Source organism: Colobus angolensis, unplaced genomic scaffold (assembly GCF_000951035.1).
Source record: "Colobus angolensis palliatus isolate OR3802 unplaced genomic scaffold, Cang.pa_1.0 Scaffold42, whole genome shotgun sequence".
Taxonomy (NCBI): domain Eukaryota; kingdom Metazoa; phylum Chordata; class Mammalia; order Primates; family Cercopithecidae; genus Colobus; species Colobus angolensis.
This window is the reverse complement of record NW_012117599.1, coordinates 9,953,967-9,976,580: the sequence shown is the minus strand read 5'-3', so window position 1 is coordinate 9,976,580 and position 22,614 is coordinate 9,953,967. Positions and strand designations below refer to the sequence as shown.

General features: G+C 43.0%; 1 protein-coding gene across 2 annotated transcripts in view; it reads right to left on the bottom strand.

Annotated features, from left to right (window-relative positions):
- NCK2 (NCK adaptor protein 2) overlaps window positions 1-16,256 on the bottom strand; it is a 77,588-nt gene extending 61,332 nt beyond the window's left edge. The window contains exon 1 of one of the 2 annotated variants that reach the window (XM_011956630.1): window positions 16,082-16,256. The gene's annotated coding sequence lies outside the window, so the exon portion shown is untranslated. The remainder of the gene's footprint in view (window positions 1-16,081) is intronic. The other variant, XM_011956628.1, reaches the window with a different exon arrangement.
- Between the last annotated feature and the right edge of the window lie 6,358 nt (window positions 16,257-22,614).

The window sequence follows — 22,614 nt, the reverse complement described above, 5'->3', positions numbered from 1 at the left end:
TAGTAGAAAGAAATAATAAAGACCAGAGAACTGAACAAAATAAAGGCCAAAAAAATGCAAAAGATCAATCACATAAAAAATTGTTTATTTAAAAACATGAAAATTGACAATTATCTAGACTATGAAAAAGAGAAAAGCTAAATAAATAATATCAGAAATGAAAAAGAAGAATTTTAAAAGTTACCACAGAAATATAAAAGATCATTAGAGACTAATATGAACAACGATACACCAATAACTTAGAAAACCCAAGGAAAACGAGTAAATTCCTAGACACACATAACTTGCTGACAATGAAGCAGAAAGAAATAGAAAACCTGGGTGGGTGCAGTGGCTCATGCCTATAATCCCAGCACTTTGGGAGGCCCAGGTGGGTGGCTATCACCTGAGATGAGCAGTTTGAGATCAGCCTGCCCGACAAGATGAAAGCTCGTCTCTAGTAAAAGTACAAAAGAATTAGCCAGGCATGGTGCTGCATGCCTGGAATCCCAGCTACTCGGGAGACTGAGGCAGGAGAATCGCTTGAACCTGGGAGGTGGAAGTTGCAGTGAGCAGAGATCACGCCACTGCACTCCAGCCTAGGCAACAAAAGTGAGACTTTGTCTCAAAAAAAAAAAGAAAAAAAAGAAAAGAGAAAGAAAAAGAAAACGAAAACGAAAAAAAAGGGTGGGAGGGGAGGGGAGACCTTAATAAACTAGTAATGAACAACAAGACTGAATCCAAAAAAAAAAGAAGTCTCCCAACAAAGAAAAGACCAGGACCGGATGGCCTTCGTGCTGACTTTTTCCAAACCTATAAAGACAAACTAACACCAATTCTTTTCAAACTATTCCAAAAAAAAAAAAGAGAAGAGAATTCTTCCTAACTCACTCTAAGAGGCCAGCATTATCCTGACACCTGAAACAGACAAGGACACAACAACAACAACAAAAACTACAGGCCAATGTGCCTGATGAACATAGATGCAAAAATCCTCAAAATACTGGCAAACTAAATCCAACAGCATATCGAAAAGATAATATACCATGATCAAGTGGGACACATTCCAGAAATGCAAGGATGGTTCAACAAATGCAAATCAATAAACATGAGACATGACATCAACAAAATCAAGAATGAAAACCATATGATCATCTCAATAAATGTAGAAAAACATTCTGATAAAATTCGATATTCCCTCATGATAACAACTCTGAACAAACTAGGTAATACAAGCCATATATGACAAACCCACAGCTAACATCATACTGAATAGGCAGAAGCTGAAAACTTTTCCTCTAGGAACAGGAAAAATATAAGAATGCCTATTCCTTCACCACTCTTACTCCATATATTGTTTATAATCCTATCCAAAGCAATTATGCAAGAGAAAGAAAGGGCTTTCATTTCATAGGAAAAGAAACCTAAAAATTTCAGCAAAATACTGTAGAATTGGTAAACAGATCCAGTGAAGCTGCAAGATACTAAAATCAACATACAAAAATCAGTAGTGTTTCTATACACCAATAACAAACTAGCTGAAAATGAAATAAAGAAACCAATCTCGTTTATAATAGCTAAAAGTAAAAGAAAAAAGCTAAATACCTAAGAACAAATTTAACCAAGATGGTGAAAGATGTCTACATTAAAAACTACAAAATACTGATAAAAGAAATTGAAGAGGACATAAACAAATGAAAAGATATCCCATGTTAATGAATTGGAATAATATTGTTAAAATGACCATTACATCCAAAGCAATCTACACTTTCAATGCAATCCCTATCAAAATATCAACGACTTTTTCACAGAGATAGAAAAATAAATCCTAAAATTTGTGTGCAACCACAAAAGACCTCAACTAGCCAAATACTGAGCAAAAAGAACAAAGTTTGAGGCATCACACCACATGACTTCAAAATATACTACAAGCTATAATAATCAAAACAGCATGGTATTGGCATAAAAACAGACACACAGACCAAGGGAACGGAATAGAGAACCCAGAAATAAATCCATCTACTTAGTGCCAAATAATTTTCACCAAAGGTGTCAAGAACATAGATTAGGGAAAAGGAGAGCCTCTTCAATAAATGATGCTAGGAAAACTGGATATCCATGTGCAGAAGAATAAAACTAGGCCCCTATCTTTCACTACATACAAAAGTCTACTCAAAATTGATTACAGATTTAAATGTAAGTCCCCAAACTATAATCCCACCAGAAGAAAACATAGGGGAAATACATTAGGACATTGGTCTGGGCAAAGATTTTACACCATAGAATGATATTATCAAAAAGACCAAAAAAAAAAAAAAAAGATATCATGCTTATTTGGTAGCTTTGTAGCATATTTTGCAGCTAAGAAGTACCATGTGCCTTCAGCTTTGTTCTTTTTGCTCAATATTGCTTTGGCTATTCAGGGTTCTTTTGTGGTCTGGGCAAAGATTTTACACCATAGAATGATATTATCAAAAGACCAAAAAAAAAAAAAAAAAGATATCATGCTTATTTGGTAGCTTTGTAGCATATTTTGCAGCTAAGAAGTACCATGTGCCTTCAGCTTTGTTCTTTTTGCTCAATATTGCTTTGGCTATTCAGGGTTCTTTTGTGGTTTCCTGCAAATCTTAGGACTGTCTTTTCCATTTCTGTGAAAAATGTCATTGTATTTCGATAGGGATTGCACTGAAGGTATAGATCACTTTAGGTAGTATAGTCATTTTAACGATATTATAGTTCTTCGAATCCATGAATATGGGATATCTTTTCATTTTATAGTTAAGACTTCAATAGCAGAGGCAACAAAAGCCAACATAGACAAATGGGACTACATCAAACTAAAAACCTTCTGCACAGCAAAGGCAATAATCAAATGAAGAGACACTGGAATAGGGGGAAGTATTTGCAAACTATTCATCTAATAAGGGACTATTATCCAAAATATTCAAGGAATTCAAAAACTCAACAGCAAAACAAAAAGGAAAACCCAAAAACCTGGTTTTAAAAATGATCAAAGCATCTGAATAAACATTTCTCAAAAGAAAATATACAAATGGCCAATAAGTATAGCAAAAAATGCTCAATATCACTAATCATCAGAGAAATGCAAATCAAAGCCACAATAAGGTATCATCTCAGCCCAATGAGAATGGTAATATCAGACCAAACAAAAACAAAAAACAAAAAAACAAATTCCTGGCAAGGATACAAAGAAAGAGGAACACTAATTTATCATTGGTGCAAATGATCTAACAAACCCACTGCTGCGTATTTACCCACAGAAAAGGAAATCAGTATATCGAAGTGATAGCTGCACTCCCATGTTAACTGCAGCACTATTCACAATAGCAAAGATATGTAATCAACTTAAGTGTCCATTAACAAATTAATGGATAAAGAAAATGTGGTACATATACACAGTGGAATACTATACAGCCAGAAAAAAAAATAAAATTCTGTCACTCATGGCAACATGGATAAGAGCCTGGATGTTATTAAGTGAAATAAGTCAGGCAAAGAAAGATAAATACCAGAGTTCTCACTCATGTGGGAGCTAAAAAAGCTGATGCATAAAAGTAGAGAGTAGAACAGTGGCTACTAGAGATGGGGAAGGGTGGGGAGAAGGAGGAATAGGAAAAGGTTGGCTGGATTCAAAATTACAGCTAGATAGGAGGAATAAGTTCTAGTGTTTGATAGCACTGTAGGGTGACTTTAAAATAACTAGAAGAGAGGATTTTGAATGTTCCCAACGCAGAAGAGAAATGTTTGAGGTAATGAATATGCTAATTACCCTAATTTGATCATTACACATTACATACAGGTATCAAAATGCTACTCTTTACCTATTAATAGGTACAATTAAAACGAACTGGTAAACAGATCCAGTGAAGAAAACAAAATGTATCAGCTAAAAAGAAAAGAACAAAAAGCAACAGAATGAATGACCAGTAAATAAATGAAAAAGAGACAGATCTTGTTGGAAGAATAACTCTAAATAACTTATGTAGACACTCTGTCTTCAAGGAAATGAAGCAGTAAACTCCCCTCCCTTAAGTATGGGGTGTACCCAGAGATGTCCTTCCAAAGAGTACATAGGAAAAGCGGGAGAGGGAGTCAGTAGGGAGTGAAGAATTCTGACAGCATGGACTCTTCATGTGATGAGATGAGTAGGACATGTTGCCTCTGTGGTCTTCCTCCCAAAACCCTCATGAGAAAATCATCAGAGAACTCTCAACTGGGGGACTTTGTAAAAAATACCTGACTCCTCAAAACTGTCAAGATCAACAAAACAAGGGAAGTCTGAGAAACTGTCACAGCCAAGAAGAGCTCAAAGAGACATGACAACTAACTAGTGTGTAGGTGTGGCATCTTGGATGGGATCCTGGGACAGAAAATGAACATTAGGTTAAAAAAGTTTTAAATCCAAATAAAGTGTGGACCTTACTTAATAATGGACCAATTTTAGTTCATCATAAGGGAAACTAGATGCTAAATATATGAGAACTCTTTATGCTATCTTCATAAGCCTTCTGTAAATCTAAAAGTGTTCTAAAATAACCTCTGGGGGAAAAGGCAATGGGAAAAGAGGAGGTAGAGAACACTATCATTTTCACAGTATTGAGAATATTCTAGTTTTGAAGTTGGGAGGTAGGTTCCCAGACATTTGTTTATTATTATGCCCCATAGGTACATAAATGACACCTACGTATTTTGTACCTATCAAATATCACAAAAGGAATTTTAAAAAGAAAGCATACAGGCCAAGCAGAAAGGGATAAGAGTATTTCATTAGCTAGCACTTGCTGAACCTCCCAAAACGCCAGTCAGCATGACTATGCCCCTAGGCCTGGCACTCTACTCCATCTGACTATATCACCCAGAGCTGGGGATCTGAAATAAAGAGTCAGCTCATTTGGGCTCTGACAAAAATAATGCCTATTTTGGGAAAGGTGGAAGCCTCAGAGAGATGGAGTGTGTGAACTCATACTAAGAGCTATGGTTTCTATTAAAAGATGACATTTCAGACAGTGGCCACTGGGTACAGCTGAAAAGATGAGTGAGTGATGGCCCTTCCCTGTATAGAGCATGCCTAATTTACTAAGAGGTCAACACAGCAGTATCCTATTTCGCTTCTACAACAGTCCCAAGGGGAAGTGACGACCTGCTCAAGATGTCATAGGTGATCAAAGACACGCTGAGACCTCTTCCTGGGTCTCTTGACCCCAGGGATAGTGCTTGTGTGTCTAGATTCATGAAAATTGATATTTCATTTGCAGTAGCTGATATGATTTGCAGAGCCTTCTACTGTTTTCAAACTTGTTTCTTAGACTTCAGAGTCGAGACAAAGTCATTACCTATCACATGCTTAAATTCTGCACTCCACACTGATCTGGGGTGGGTGAGTGTGTTGTCATGGGGCTTTAATTGTAGTATGCTTGTGGTCAGTGCCATTTTAAAAATTTGATCAATATTAATTACAGGAAAATTATTGTGAATTACATAGTATATCAAAACAACAATAAAAAAATGTGGTTAGACCATATTGTTTCAAAGTAGGGAATAGGGAAATTTGTTGATAAGAAAAACATTTTCAGCAATCTTGAATGGTGCCCAATTCTCCCTGGCCCCTCTCCTATTTCTATCTTCCTTTTATGACTTATTCATCTACTGCTATATAAGCTTGCATACTTCTTAGATCCCAAACCACAGACTACTATAAAAAGAGGAAACTTTTCTTTTAAAAAAGTTTAAACTTTTAATTTTGAGATAAGTACAGGTTCACAGGAAATTCCAAAGACAATGCAAAGTGGTCCCTTGTGCTCTTCACCTTGTTCCTCCTAATGGTTACATTCTACATAACTACCGTAAAATATCGAAATCAGGAAACTGACATTAATATAATGAGTATATATGGTTCTGTCATTTCATCATATGTATAAACTCCTATAACCATCACGCCAATCAAGACTATTTCATCATCACAGAAATCTCTCTGACATTATCCCTTGTAGTGTCACACCCACCTCCCTTTCCGACAACTATCACCAACCCCTCGTAAACACTAATCTGCTCTCCATCTCTGTAATTTTCTCATTTTGAGAATGTTATACAAATGGAATCATACAATATGTGTGACCGTTTGAGACTCTCGTTTTAAAGCAAAAAGAAGAAATTCTATTACAAGATAGAGAAGACACTGTGTGTGATTTCAATGCTTTGAAATTTGTTACCGTTTGTTTTTTGGTCCAGGACATGCCCTAACATGGCAAATGCTCTGTGGGTTCCTGAAAAGAATGTGTACTCTGCTACTGTTGGGTGGAGTGTTACAAATGTCAATTAGATAATATTAATTGATGGTGGTGAGTATTCCTATAGCCTTGCTGACTTTCTGTGTACTTTATGTGTGGTTGTTCTATCAACTGTTGAGAAGGGTATGGAGATCTTCAAGTATAATCATGGGTATGTCTGTTTTTCCTTGTAGTTCCAGCAGTTTTTACTTCTTATTTCACAGCTCTGTTGTTTGGTGCATGCATACTTAGGAATGCTATGTCTTCTTGATGAACACTCTTTTATGTCCCTGGTAACTCTCTACTTTTAAAAGTTCTTTGTCTGATATTAATATAACAATTTCTGCTTTCTTTTCATTAATATTTGCACGGTATTTTTCCATCCTTTTATTTTCAACATACACACACACACACACACACACATATATACACATTTATAAAATGTCTCTAAAAGGGGCCAGGATAAGGCAAGGGAGCTAGGGAAGCTCCTCAGAGGAAAAGATATTTACTGGGCCAGAACTTGGTGTTGAGAGAGAAGGGTACTGTGAGGATAACTCAGTTATGACCCAAATCCAGGGGGCCTAGAACCCAAATCCAGAGCCCTTTACCATGCAATCCATTTGGAATTTGGCTCTAATTTGGGAAGAAGAAATTCCTGCTTTATTAGTTACATCTTTGCATAAAAAAGACCTAACCAATCATGTTACTCAGGTGTTCTATATATGTCTTTAAGTTTTCCATTCCCGAGATAGTCAAAATCACAGGCTTCCCAGCTAACATATCATCCACACTACAAGCAAACTACATGAGCAGACAGAATTGGTCCACGGGGTGGTAGGGTTAGGCTTGGTGTCCCCACCCAAATCTTACCTTGAATTGAACTGTAATCCCTATAATCCCCACGTGTTAAGGGAGAGACCAGTGGAGGTAACTGAGCCATGGGGGCGTTTCCCCCGTGCTGTCTTGGTGACATTGAGTTCTCACAAGATCTGATGGTTTTATAAGCAGCTCTTCCCCCTTTCTTGCCACCCTGTGAAGAAGGTGCCTTGCTTCCCCTTCACCTTCTGCCATGATTAAGTTTCCTGAAGCCTCCCAGCTATGCTGAACTGTGAGTAAATTAAATCTCTTTCCTGTATAAATTACCCAGTCTCTGGTAGTTTATTGTAGTAGGAAAACAGACTAATACACAGTGTCAGCCTTCTAAGGGAGGTGGACCGTCCTAGCAATCTGCTCTAGAGTTATAAAGGATGTAATGTGATCATTTTAGTTAATCAGAATCTCCGTCAAGATCTAATGGGGCCAGGAACTCCAAACCTGACCAATCACCAGGACACTAGGACCGCAGAAGGAACTCCAGTCCTGAGGACTAGAGGGTCTGGTTACATAACAAAACTCATTACAAAGATTTTTGGGTTATACTGTAACTGACAGAGCAGAGTATATATTTACTGCCTTCTGTAAAGTTACAAACATTTTCCATCCCTCTGTGCCTTGCTGGTGACCCAGATAATGGCTCTGCTGGGCAAAAATAAGGGCTCCGTAAAAAGTCTCTAAAACAAGAGAAATTATTCTCTGCTATGTGATAATATGGACACTGCTATGTGATTTCGCTGCTGACCCTTTATCAGGAACCCATCATCCCCCAAGCCAGAATCTCCAAAGTGGAAAACACAAGGTGTGGGGAGAAATTATTAGAGCTCCCATATCTGGTATGTTCTAAAGTGCTACAGTGCCCAGAGCTGCTTCCTATTTCTCCATTATATTTTGTTAAATTTCTGTGCATAGGACAAGTCTCCACGGAGGGTCAGCTCGCTGTAAGGACCAAAGATCAGAACTACCGATAAACACTAGTAATGGAATGGGACTTTTAAAATTGCGATGAATTATCTCAGGTGTGAATACGTGAAAACTCGCAAATGAAAGCCCTTGGAGTAGAAGGCCCCTTTAGGGAAGATCAGCGTAACAGCACAGATGCCCAGGTACTGTCTGCCCACTCCAGATTAGTGGGGAGTGGACCCTGAGCATCCTAGGTCACCCCCGAGCATCCCAGGTGATCCCCATTACATTACAGCTGGTAGGCATGGATTCACAGAGCTCCAAAGCCTGGAGGAAGAGGAGGAGGCAGGAGCTACGCCATGTCCATCTCCACGCCATCCCCAAGCACCTCATTGAGTGCCCACTCATCTCCCTCCATACCTGGCCCCACTCAGCCAGCAAATATGGGCAGCATCACCTGCCTGCAGCTTGGGGAATCCCTGTTGCTCTTTCCTGGAATTGAGACTCAGGTGGGAGATGGGCTCCTGATCTTACTGTAGTGGTGGAGAGGGGGACACTGGTGTCCCACAAACTCTGAGCATGTTTTCCCACTGAATTCTGTGGGGCATGGCAACCAGGTCTGTGTTACTGTCCTGCCTGGGCACGACTGGCCTTAGAATTCCAAGTTCACGGACCCAACTTCATCTACCCTCTCCCTCCATGTCACTGCCAAAGGAACCAAGGCCCGAAGTTAACACCCAGCGATGAAAGCACAACACCCACACATGAGCACACCCCAACGATTCCTCCAGGGACCTCTGTTCCAAGCACACACCGCGGAGACGTGGTACTTAACCGCTGGGAAAATGACCAATGTATTACAAAAACGTTACTCAATGAGCTCTCAGGTTGGGAAGATACGGTTGCATTTAGCTTCTCCCACAAGAGAGGCCTGCACCAGACCCAGGCTCCAGACAGCCTCCAAGGTCCTGTCTCTGGCTCCTGGAATCCCTGTCTTTCCCAACTACTTCTGACCTTAGTCTTTGTGAACACAACAAAATCTCCAACATAACCTCTGGGTAAGATCGTAAGTGGCATATTCTGGAAGGCTCTAAATAAAACAAGTCTGACTGAGGAGTGAGTGGGCTGTCAGATCTGTTGTGTTTCCCACTCGTTCCCTGTGAGCGCCGTCGGGGCCCCAAGTGGAAAGCAGTATTCTAGGGAAACGTGACATGCATGGACTGGGCATTCCGCTATGTGGTCAACAAAGGGAGGGGGCCCTCACACATATGAAATAAGATGAGAACAATCACAAGCAAAACCCAAAATGGAATGTTGGCAAAAGAGACAAGCAACTTAGAAAAACTACTAAAGCTGTCAACTCTAGAGTCTCTCCCTGTCCCTGGCCACATCCCTGTAAGAGACAGGCTACCTGAGGACACTCAAGAGGGACTACACCACTGCAGGCTCCTGACCTGGAGTTCATGCCGGCCAGGGACTGCTCCGGACCATGGCTTGTTCACACTGTGACCTGGGTAGACCTTCACACAGGAAGATCACAGAACAAGGCGTTTGATCAGGAAACAGCCAGAGCACATTCATAGTTAGGATCATCCTTACTTCTTGCAGGCAGCAATCAAGCTCAAATCTCACCAATTAACTTGTCAGTGTGACTGCTGGTCAGGTGTGACTTTGAGAAGCTGAGAAGGCATATTTTACTTTCCAGGGAGATACAAGGCCTGCCTCCATGGCCACAGACCTGGCAGGAGGGCCCTGGTACCTTCTGCCCCAGCAAGCACTGAGGGTTATTCGTTTCCATCCAAAACTGGCATCTTGTTAATATACTGCTTGTTAACATGGTACCAAAATTCATTCCCCCTAAACTGTGACCTCTTATGATCTGATTTATTCAGAATGTTTTATAACCGTTTCGCCATCCTGGAGCCAGGACCATTTCTAAAGAAATCATTTCAACTTTAGTTATAATAAAAGTCAACCGGAAAATTGATTCTGATAGGCAGAAATCTAAAACTCAAAATACTTTTGGTGTGTCCAGTGAGGTACCCGCAGCCCGGGAACGGGGAGCACAAGGTCACTGGGACACATTCCCCTCCCACACCCTCCACCACACACCCAACTCGAATGACACTTCTTCTGCTTCATGTGTTCCCTTCAGTTCTGTACATCCTAGTGGTAATCCCAGAAAGTATTCTCCTACTGGAGTTTGTTTGTAATTACCTGTTCGGGTCCAGTTTACTAAAAGCCCTACAACACCCCCTCCATCGTGACACACACACACACACACACACACACACACACACACAGCATCAGAGGACTTTCTGTTTTTCTGGAGGAAGTCGAGAAAAATTTCTCTCTGCTTTTCCTAGTTTGAGAACCTCAACTGCAGCAATGCTCTCATTTCAAGCTCTGTCTGGCCTGTTGATTTAATGCCGTTCTCTTACATACACATCTGCCACACGGCTGGCCCAGGGACTCTTTAAGACAAGGACAGAGTATCTGGAATCCAACATTCAGGTGTGAGTCACAGGTCACCATCCAACGCTGGGCCGTACTAGGCAAGGAAAAGAACTTCTCTGGGTTCATTTTCTTCCATACAGTTCAGGGGAGGAATAGCCATCTCACCTGGCATTAAAGAGAATTCATGAAAATTCCTTTCTAAATTCTAAGGGACAATTCAGAGAATCATTGAAAAATGACTAGAATGTTATGTGTTCAGTTTCTATCTAGGGAAAAGGTTGAGGGGTGCAGGAATTGGCTCTTGTTTTGGTTTCTTCAGCTTTCTAGGAACCCACACTGCTAGGGTGTATCAGCTATGACAGAAAAGAAAAAATGCTTGGCATAACCTTGATCACCACCACAACTAAGAGAAAAGCATTATGTCACTGACCATGCAAGAACGTTAAATCACAATGTTATGATGTTTCGCCCTGAACAGGGGTGCTGTGGCAAGAGTCAGGGACCACAGAGATGGCCTCAGCGCACACAGAAGTGGCTGTTAAATACAAAGTCCCCTGGCCTGTACAGAGAACTTCTCTTAACTCATGCTAAGCTGGGGATCCCCAATACAGGCGACTCTGAGCACCATCCTGGGCCCGCAACATGCGGAGCTGGAAGTCACAGGAGTTGCTAAGCTGACCCTGGGGCAGCAGAGGCCCTCGGGGGATTCAGGTTTCCAGCTCCGTCCGTCCCCTCTCAAACTTCCCAAAGTCTTCCTTCACATACCCTTAGGTTTCCAAAGAGACTCTCCAAACTGTGCTTAGATGCAGGAGATTTTTCTAGGGGAGAAAAAAATCAATCTCACGAAATTCCTGGTAGAGTAAGAAAGAAAGGCTTTTTTTTGGGTCAGGAAATGGGAGCTCCCAGCCTGCTTTGCCACCTAGGAGCCCTGGGCTTCGGCCAAGTCATTTAATCTCCCAGAGCCTCACGTCTCAGTTTAAGATAAGCACTTGGAGAATGGGTGGTTACCATGTCACCACCATCATATGTCAGAGACGGCAGCCCGGGAAGCAGAAGGAACGTGGGCTGGTAAGCAACAGACCTTCTGCTTCCTGGGCTGCCATTAATAGACGGGGACACAAAGCCGCAGAAGAGGTTAAGGGGACTGTCCAGAGTCACAGAGTTGAGCATGCACAGCTGTGTCACAGTCTCCTTAACCTCTCCTGAGGCTCCGTGTGCTCATCTATTAAATGGGGACAATAACATCTGCATTTGCGACCAGAGGTAATACACAAGAGGTGACAAGCCCTGTGCCGGGCACCTGCCAACGATGACCCCCTAAGATTACAGCTGCTTCCACTGACTGCACCGCCAGGGGGACTGTGGAATCAATGTGGCAATATTTTTTTTTTTCTAGCAGCTGTCAATACTTACTGGTTAATTATTTAACCAATACCACAGATTTAACCACAGCATTAAAGGCTGTGGCCATCTCTTTATATTCAGTACACTATAAAGAAGAAACAATCAGTTCAAGCTGCAGAGACTGTTCCCCCAGATCACCCAGGGGCCCAGTGTGCAGCAGGAAGCGGCTGAGACGGGCCCCTCTGTTTGGACAGAAACTCCACGAGTTACTTCCAGGTATCAGAGACCTCCAGAGCCACACGCTCAACAGAAGCTTCAGCCCTAAAATCTTTTTTTTTTTTTTTTTTTTTTTTTTTTTTTTTTTTTTTTTTTTGAGACGGAGTCTCGCTCTGTCGCCCGGGCTGGAGTGCAGTGGCCGGATCTCAGCTCACTGCAAGCTCCGCCTCCCGGGTTCACGCCATTCTCCTGCCTCAGCCTCCCAAGTGGCTGGGATTACAGGCGCCCGCCACCTCACCCGGCTAGTTTTTTTGTATTTTTTAGTAGAGACGGGGTTTCACCGTGTTCGCCAGGATGGTCTCGATCTCCTGACCTCGTGATCCGCCCGTCTCGGCCTCCCAAAGTGCTGGGATTACAGGCTTGAGCCACCGCGCCCGGCCCCTAAAATCTTAATGACTGAACACCGGGCTTTGCACGTAAAAAATCTTTCTAAATAACCTGTTGGGGGCCAAGTCAGCTACCAGCAATCTCCAAAATACCAAAAAGCCAGGATATGACAAAAGTGAGTAGTAAATTCTAGATGACTTTTCCAAGTGTACGCAGCCTAGGAAAAATTGTTCTGAAATAAATTGAGGCTAATATGAAGATAAGTAGTAAACTTTAGTAGTTAAGAAATATTACTGGATGGCGTTTTTATGGATGTAAGAGTGACAGGCTCCACGTTTCATCTTCTCGTGCTCACTGCTCAGTTAAACACAGCCGCTGCTGCTTCTACCACAGAACGGAAAACGATGTGTGCGGGCTCACTGCGGACGTTTACACGCTGGACATGCATATCACCACCTGACTCGGTTTGTGAAATCCAGTCCTGTTTACTTTACTCAAACTTGAGTTGTGTCACCTAAGCCACTGTCCTTCCTACCCCCACTACACCATCCTTCTGTCCATTAGGACATGTCTGTCGTGAAAAAGCCTCCAAAAGCTTTTCAAAAGTCAAACGAATGTGCAGCATAGCAGACGAGGCCCTTTGCATCCTCTGTCCCTAGTAATGAACGGCCAGCCTCCAACAGTCAATTACAGTCACTTTTCAAGTACACATGGAAAGAATTAAGCGCAGATTATGCATTTGCCAAAATGACAACTGTGGTGGCCTTCAGGCTCTTCCAAGGGTCTCCACTCCCCAAAGAAGGCAGGGTCAGAGCCGGAGGGTCCCAAGACTGTGTTCCTTAACTTCACTGGGGAGACCAGAAAACAGGGTAGGGAAATGCACCATGTGGAAATGGGCTGAGACGTTACTCAGGCCCTCAGACACCGCCATCCTCCTCAAGCTGCTCTCGGCCCGGCCCCAGGCATGCAAACCTTGAGTGCCCAATAACTGGGAAATGCATCCAAGGCTGACATCCTGCTCACTGTTCTACCAGGCCAGCATTTCATTTCTTTCTGACATGCCAAAGAGTATGGCTGAGTGAGCTGTTGCTTTCCCTGTTGGCACTTCAAAGACCACCGGCCAAATGGCAAATGCCTGGTCCAAACTCCAGTATTATCTAAATGACCTACAGTCTCCGGGAACCATGGCCCAGCTGGTCCAATCGGCCCGCCCTGTTCCAAGGAAACACATTATATCTCTGTACGCATGTCCCCTCATTCTTTAAAACTTGTTCCCAACACAGCATCCCCTGGCTTTTCCATACTCTCCCCAAAAGGGTCAGTTGGTCCCTGCCTCAGGTACCAGGGACTGACTGTAAGAACCTCCACTTCAGCAGTTAGCACAGTCCCAAACTGTCAGGGTCCCATCCCAAAAGGGCATGGGAAAAGGTGGCTGGGACTATATTTTATCTATTTTTTTTTTTTAACCGCTTAAAACAGTCACTGCAAGAAAAATAGCCCAGAATACAGGTGGGGTGTTCACAATAGATGTTGATTACATGAATGGCTACATCTCATGATTTTCCAAATTAACATTTTTCTAAACCACAAAAGTAAATTTTACTAGGTGAACCAAGGTTTTGTGTGGACCTTATAACTTACGAAATAAAAGTCATCCTTTAAAATTACATGGGTAGATATTTTTGCAAGCCAGCCGGCTCTCATGGTCGCCACTGACTGTCCTGTCTACGTGGCACTCGTGTACTGGGAGCTCCCGCAGACCGAGCTGCTGGGTGAGCATGTCATACTCCCCTGCCTCACCAGCTTCTGAACCAGCACCAACAACAACTGCAGGTCTGCTAATGTCACTCATGATCAAGACCTTTCTAAAGAAGTAGTGTCAGATTCTGATGCTAATAAATTATTAATGAGTTCTGATCAGCAGATCTGTCATTTCCAGCTTACACTCCATTCCCTTGAAATCTGACAAGTGGATTGATACATGACTGCATTTGCAAATGACTGTTTTAAAAAAGTTCTAATTCAATGACTTTGTTGTTGTTGTTTTTTAAAGAAAACGGAGTTACCATGGGTTTGAGAAGTTTTCTTATGCAAGATAAAATCTCCTAGGTTTGGAACGGGAACACCCCTATGGTGTTTGTCTTGCATAAGGTCTGGAGGAGAGACCTGGGAATGCCCCATGAATGCATGAGGGGATCCAAAGCTAAAAGACCCAACAATGGCTGGGGTGAAGTCAGGTATGCAGTGTGAGTGCCAACTCCCGACTGCCGACCAGGAGCTAGCTCTGGAACTCACAACACACAACACCCTAAATCAACGGAACAACGTGGCATTTTCTCCAAAAGATAACATAAAGCATAGCAAGACAAGAACACTAAGACACTTAATCCTATCCTTCTTGCATATTAATCTTATGCTGTTCTAAATACCAAACATCAAAGGGGCATAACTGAAATCAAAAAGGTTCCAAGAGATTTTTCTTTTAAGGTGGTCGAAGAGAAAGAACATATTCACAAGATGTGTTTGTAGTAGTAGCAGATGAAGTAAGAGGAAATTCTAACTTTCTAGATAATTTTCAGAAACCACCACACCAAGAGATTCCATAGTCCAATATGATAGTTTCAGGATTACTTTAAAACAATCTGCAAATAATAGAAGCAAATTCAAGTTTTTAAGGAAAGCTAGTGTTATTCTTACAGTTCATTCTGAGACAAAACTCTGGAAGTGAAAATTTATCTTCTCATAAAGCACTTCTTCCTGCCCAGCCAGAAACAGAACACTGGATTAACTGGACCACCAAACACAGCAATTCATATTTTAAGTTAAATGTCTCAAGCTGTTAGGGCTAAGAAATATTTTTGTTACACGGTGACATGTTTTTGTCTGGTGCCTGTGGTGATAGCACCCCTGGGTCCCAGAACCCACATGCTGCATCACAGTTATGGTTTAATTGTAACATACACAAGAAGGTTTTTCATATGAACAGGTAAAAACCTTCCCGAGAATCCTTCATCTGTCTGCATCTCATTTGATGTAGGTTTCTTCTTTTTTTTTTTTTTCCGAGACCGAGTCTTGGCCGTGTTGCCCAGGCTGGAGTGCGGTGGTGCGATCTTGGCTGACTGCAACCTCCGCCTCCCAGGTTCAAGTAATTCTCCTGCCTCAGCCTCCCGAACAGCTGAGACTACATGTGTATGCCACCATGCCCAGCTATCCTTTGACATAGATTTATCTTCTCAGCATCAAAGCTGGAATCCAACCTTTCCTAGACTGAAAGCACCAGAAAAGTGGTTATTTATCCTTATACTCCCTGTATAAGACAGAACACATGGAACCAGGATTCGTTATCGATTCAAGAGTCAGTACGTATCTGAGTGTGGAGGTACCTGTACCATCTTACAAGTTGGAGGTGTCTACCGTCCCGCTTCCAGGCCACATACTCTGAACCATCACACACTAAAGCAGGAACAGAGATAATCTAATTTTTGAACCAGGTCCCTCATTGAAAGCCTAAATTTAATATGATTCAACAAAATCAAGGCTACACTGACTGATATTTTACTAAACTTACTGTCCAAATTGAACATTTGAAGCAAAAAGCTGCAATTTCTGTTTTAAGCAGAAAACTGCAGACTCACCTTTGGCACACAGTTGAGAGGTGACTGGCAAAACGCAGAACTCTTCAAAATGATGACGTTTTCAGCTAATCACACCTCTGAAGTTACAAAGTTGCAGGGATTCTCCAAATTCTCAAATCTCAGCAGAGAATTATAATTTGGGATGTCGCTTGTATACAAGGAACACATGAAATCTAAAAAGAAAGAAGTGTATATGAGGTCTGCTTACTTCTTTGATTTTAAGTAACCACTTTTAAAAATAACTGGGTTTTTTTTTGAGACAGGGTCTCCTCTGTCACCCAGGCTAGAGTGTGGTGGTATGATCTTGCCTCAATGCGACTTCTGCCTCCTGGGCTCAAGTGATCCTCCTGCCTTAGCCTCCCCATTAGCTGAGACTACACGCATGTGCCACTACCCTTGGCTAATTTTATGTATTTTGAAACCAGTGTTTTAAATATATCCCAGAATAAAGCTGCTCTGTGCCTAAAGACCTCCATCAACACAGACTCCTCCCCCTTCCCACCTTTCATTCCCTGGGCAAGCTCCAACACTCGGCTGGGGAAGGCCAACCACACACCCGGTGAACAGCAGGTGGAAGGAGGTGATGGGGTGTGGGGGACAGCCAGCCCATAATCAAGTGACCTGAGCTCCCAGTCCCTTCCAGACTTCTTCCTCCCAATGACCCCCACCTTTAAAAGCCTCCCAGAAATAAAAGGGTGGCTGCCAATTAGAAAGGTGGCCAGTCTGGGAGTCTAATGAGGGAGAAGGGTTACAAAGGGCATGGATATTATTTAGAGACTCGTTCCTCTCTTGGAGGTCTGTTGCACCAGCCATCTATTAAGAGGTCACCAACTGGACCCATAGCCTTGGGTTAAAAAGCACCCCTGCTTTCAAGACGTCTGAGACGAACACTCCAAAACAAGAAGGAAGTTCAGATGAGAGGCGCCTGACAAAGGTGACCAGCTCTCTCCTGGTTGTGGAGAGCTGGATGCTGCATTATGTTCACTGCACTTGGTAAATATTTTCAGTCTTTGACTAACGTTTTCGAGGGGACCCTGGAGCACTCTGTGGACTTCAAGCGAATTCACTGACATTTTTAATTACATTTCAAACCCAGTGGGGATCTGTCTTGACAGTTCACTCAGAGAAGATCTATTAATTCATCCCTAGCATGATTATGACCCAAAATGTTAATACCCCATAGAAAAATCAAATTCTATTTTAGTCGAAGAGAAGAAGATAATTCAAATAGGGCTATCATAAAAATGTTATAAGGCAAGTTCATAAATTTTGATTTAAAAATTAATTCCTTTTTATCCATTCTCTAGCATTATTTTAAAGGCCGTATCATTTTAATATAGATATAATTTAAGGCAAGGAACAGGTGATGGCCAAACACAATGGGAATACATCTTTGGGCAAGATGTCAGATGTATACGAGGCAGATTGCCCTTCTTCCTGTTAGGTGTTTATCATAAAATGGCAGGTCCTCTCAAAATGGAAGTACTGGAATCTGAACTCAGTTCTTGACCAAGAGTTCTTGTGTCTCATGCTGACACCACTGAAGAAAGCCATCAGCACAGGGCAATGTGCTGGGCACCATGCCCCTAACGCTGCCTCTGTATGTGTCATTTTCAGGGGTTCTTATAAACGTAAGTTGTATTGTTAAGATTTTAACTGGAAAGTGAATTTGCCCAGAGTCCGCCTTCCGCAGGCAAATGGCAAGGAATTGTTTATGCGGTTGTTGGGGTTGTCCAAACACAGGCCTCCCACTGTGTGCCCTGTGTCTCATGAGTAATATGATTTAATCCTTCTGATACACTTCCAGGATGGATTCTAATGCTCACATTTACAGAGGAGTTAACTTTCTCAGGGACACTAAAGGTTTTTCCCAACTGACTGCAGAGTGAGGAATCACTCAGGCCTTGGACCTCAGGCCTTGGACTCCGGATGAGTGGGCTTTGCACATCTCTAATCTCTTCTGCATGCGAACAGAGGAGACACTCCTTATGCCAACAGCAAAGCAAAAGCCTGAGCAGCTTCTCTGCCAGCCCCCGCAAAAGAACAATGAGCTGGATTTAGAACCTGAGTCCTCTGATACTAGGCACAGTGGACAAGTCAGAGCACGGCCTCTCCAAGCACAATCAGTAAAGGAAAAGCCAGAGAGAATGGAGCAGGGCTTGAACGGATGCAGCAGCTCCAACAAAAGTGAGGCTATTGAAAATCCACTGAAAGGTGCCAGTAGCCAGCTGGGATTCAAGTGTAAAAATTGAAGTTTGCATGAGATGTTTTCCTTGAGAAAAGCATTCCATTGACAAACTGTCAATGTGTTCAATGTACACCTTAAGTAGAAAAAAACCACGGTGATCGACATCTCTCTCTTTGGGTTTAAATGAAGACTGCCCAAGTTTAACATGGGGTTCTGAGCTTACTCAAAACCTGTGTTGAGGAAGAGCATTTCAAAGCAGGTCTTAATTATAATCGGTTATCGAAATCCATCAGGAAAGTGTACACTTTTGTGCAAAAAACAGTATCAGCCTGAAAGATAAACACTTATAAGGTCACTTAGACTGTAGGAGGCCCTCACCAAAGGATTCATTCAAGGATTTTCTACAGTCAGCTTCAAGAAGACAGGAATATATAGAACGGGTGTGGGTTTTTCTCTAAAAGTACTTCACTAGCACTACATGCATCTCCCTTTAGAAATAAAAAAAGGAGCCAGGCACGGTGGCTCAAGCCTGTAATCCCAGCACTTTGGGAGGCCGAGACGGGCGGATCATGAGGTCAGGAGATCGAGACCATCCTGGCTAACACAGTGAAACCCCATCTCTACTAAAAAATACAAAAAACTAGCCGGGTGTGGTGGTGGGCGCCTGTAGTCCCAGCTACTCAGGAGGCTGAGGCAGGAGAATGGGTAAACCCGGGAGGCGGAGCTTGCAGTGAGCTGAGATCCGGCCACTGCACTCCAGCCCGGGCGACAGAGCGAGACTCTGTCTCAAAAAAAAAAATAAAAAATAAAAAAATAAAAAAAGGAGGGAGGGCTAGAAGGCAATTAACACTGATACTGGACATATCTCTTCATTTTAATTTGGATCCTTAATACTACAAAATTTTACCATTGCAAAATCCAAGGGATTTTCTGAATTCTCTGTAGCCTTGAAATTTTTTTCCCACTAAAGCCACAACCCAGGGTTTTCCAGTGTTTTCAGTGACACTTAGCTGCGTGTTGGGCGAGTGTGCTGAGCACTGCCAAGCCACACTACTTGTCCCAGGTGCAGGGCCAGGCAGCCAGATGCCCCCTGCAAGCAGTCCTGGCCGATTCTGCATCCCCAATACCAGCATGGTACTGGCGCAGTGTCTTCTGTGGCACCTGGGCTGGTTTCCTCCAACTCTCAGCATCTGAGACGGAGGTCCAGTGATGAGGTCCCTGACTAAAGCAACTCCAGAGGAGCAGTTCAGGGTTAAGAAGAGAGTTATGAGCCTTGTTCTGATGACAGTCGAAGGCTGTGAGCTTTGTGGGCATAATACTGCCAGGTGCTGTCACTCAACTTGTTTCTGAGGTGGCCTATTTGTCCAGAAAACTGAAGTCACCAAGAGGCTAAAGTCAGCCTTCAGGAGGCTCAGGGAATCCCTGCTCTCCCACTCTCCAACTGATAAAACAGTGACAGGCTGGGAGAAGAACATGCTCTGATCGCAGTGAGACACTCGCTGTGGCTTCACCTTAGTGTCAGCTGCAAGAATCGTCACAGCAACCCTGGGAGATACATCTTATCATTTCAGCCCAGGAACCAAATGACCAGATGTCCCACAACCAGACTTTGAAGGCACACGTGTCTGATTTTAAAGCCAGAGTGCTCTTTCTTCTGACAAAGATCACCACGAAAGGGCTAGAACCTTGACAGTCGCATTTTGCGAATCGCATCTGCTGCTGCCATCTGTCTGGGCTATCTGCCACCCTGGGTAGCCGGCTCCAACCTCTCAAATCAGCTAGGAACCACGTCAGGCTATGTCAAGAAGCAAGACCATGAATGTACACACACCAAGTTTGTTTTCAACGGTACTGCTTCTCTTAGATGTTAGCTCGGGGTGAGGGGGGCGGGGAAGCCTTGTTGAATAGTGTCACCTGGCTGGGTCAGTGATGAGCAGATCTTGGACTCGGGTGTGTATCATAACCAAATCTAATCTGTGTTACACATGGAGACAACCACTCCAGATCCCTAGTCTGTAGCCAGAGCTAAGGCAAGTGTCCTTTACCTTTTATTTAAAAAGAAAAAAAGAAAAAAAAAAAAGCATAGAATTAGCATAGGCCTTGGAGCTCTCAAATGCCTTGTCTTGCCCTTCCTCCTCCCTCCCTGACCAGGGAGGCCCAGCAGAGGCCTGCAAGCGGATCTCCAGTTCAGAGTACAGAGGCGGCAGTGCCAGCCCAACACAGCACGGGTCAGCGCTGTCTGGGGGAATTCTGGCAGAGCTAGCTATATTTCATTCCTAGTGAACCACTTGGAAGAGAACCTTATTCAAGTGGGAAAAGGCTGGTCTCAGACACTGAACAAAGCTACACAAGTTTCCTTGAGTGGTTTGGCTAAAGTTCAACCCACGTGGACTGATACTGAGCAGCTCCGATGTGTTTATCAATCCGAAACTCAAAGGCGTCCAAGGAGATGACCTCAGCTGTCTCTTAATCATCCAGTGCACAGTGGTTCACAGGCAGGGTTCAGGAACAGCTGAAGTCTAGCTTCAAAAAGCCTCACTGCAATTAGAGTTTTCACTCAAGATAAAGCTGTCCTGAAAAGTAAAAATATCAAGTTTTTCTGCACTGGGCTGAAATTATATCAATTCCATATATTAATGCTGGTTAGGAGGTTAATTAGAAGCTGGTTCATGAAAACACGAGGGGAAAAAAAAAACAGAACTAATTTCTAATTCTCTAGAAAGTCAAAGAGTGGCCAAGGCGGGTGTTTGCAGGACAAAGGTGACTGATCAGAGTTTAGGGTCTGTCAGTTCTAGGTTCTGGAATAATGATTTCTGCCTTCAAATACTCCAGAGCTGAAAAAAGAAGGAAACAGCAAGCAGTAGGTCAATCGATGTGCCGAACCCCTATTAACTTTAATAGGGGTTCAAGAGGCTGAAGAGACCCAGGTTCAAGAGGCTGAAGAGACCCAGAGCCAGCCAGGGTTTTATTAGGGGCTTACACAGAAGGGAGAGAATCTGGTGGCAGCGGGCTGGACAGAAGAGCCGCACCTGCCTGCAATCATCATGCAATTCATGTAGCATGTTCACTTAACACCCTCCCTGACCAAGGACCTCCACCTGGCATGCTTCATGCAACCCAAAACTCAGGGCCTCAATCACACCTGTTCCAGGAGACAAGCTGCAGGACTCAGATGTTCCTTAAAGACAAGGACTGAATCTCCAGGCTGGCAACTTCTGGATTCCCTAGCTGGGAACACACATTCAGGTGCATCTGCCACATGAGGTCATTCTAAGGGTCTGCTTAAGTTATTGCTATCAGGTGTGTTTACCCTACATCATCCATATATAATGAGAAGCAAAATACAAGCCAGAAAAGGAAGCAACAAGGCCATGGGTCAGGATGACAGGGCTGTAGGCCTGACTCAGCCACCAAATGCCTCTCTGTTCCCTCATCCACCACCCCCGACACTCAACTCCAATCCTGTATCTTTGGGACATATGGGAATGGACATTATCAAAAATTGATGATGTGGTGCCAAAAATGTATCAAAGCTTACTAACAGAAGAAAGCCATTATGCAAATCTTTTTTTTTTTTCTTTGAGACGTTGTCTCACTCTGTTACCAGGTCGGAGTGCAGTGATGCAGTCTCGGCTCACTGCAACCTCTGCCTCCTGGGTTCAAGCGATTCTCCTACCTCAGCCTCCTGAGTAGACGGGACTACAGGCGTGCCCCACCACGCCCAGCTAACTTTTTGTATTTTCAGTAGAGACAGGGTTCCACCATGTTGACCAGGATGGTCTCAAGCTCTTGACCTCATGATCCGCCCACCTCGGCCTCCCAAAGTGCTGCGATTACAGGCGTGAGCCCTTGCGCCCGGCCCATAATGCAAATCTTAATATAAATTTAAGTTTTACAGTCTGCTGCCTAAAAATTCTAACATATAGGAATTTGATTAGTGACAAATTTTGTAAATTTGTAACAAGGTTTGTAAAGGGTTTTGTTGATATATTTAATGCTAGCCTCTTAAATCCAGCAGTACTCCATTCTCTAAAAGGTCTGCCCAGGTGTTTCTCTAATTTTTCCTCCAGTCCAAACTGCGAGTTGTCTTTGTAATCAGCATAAAAACCTTGCTATACATCTCAGTGCCATAACTAGACAATTGAATTACATATCGCCTTTTTAACAGGTTCACCAGCATTTTATTAAGCATGCACAGGATTCAGCCACTGTCTAGGTAGTGACACCACCAGTAAAAAGCATGCTGACAAAAATAAACTGTAAACACTAAAATGCACTACTGAATAAAAACTGTGCAAACCCCCCTTTTTATGAAGGAAGGAAAGAAGGAGGGAGGAGTGAGGGG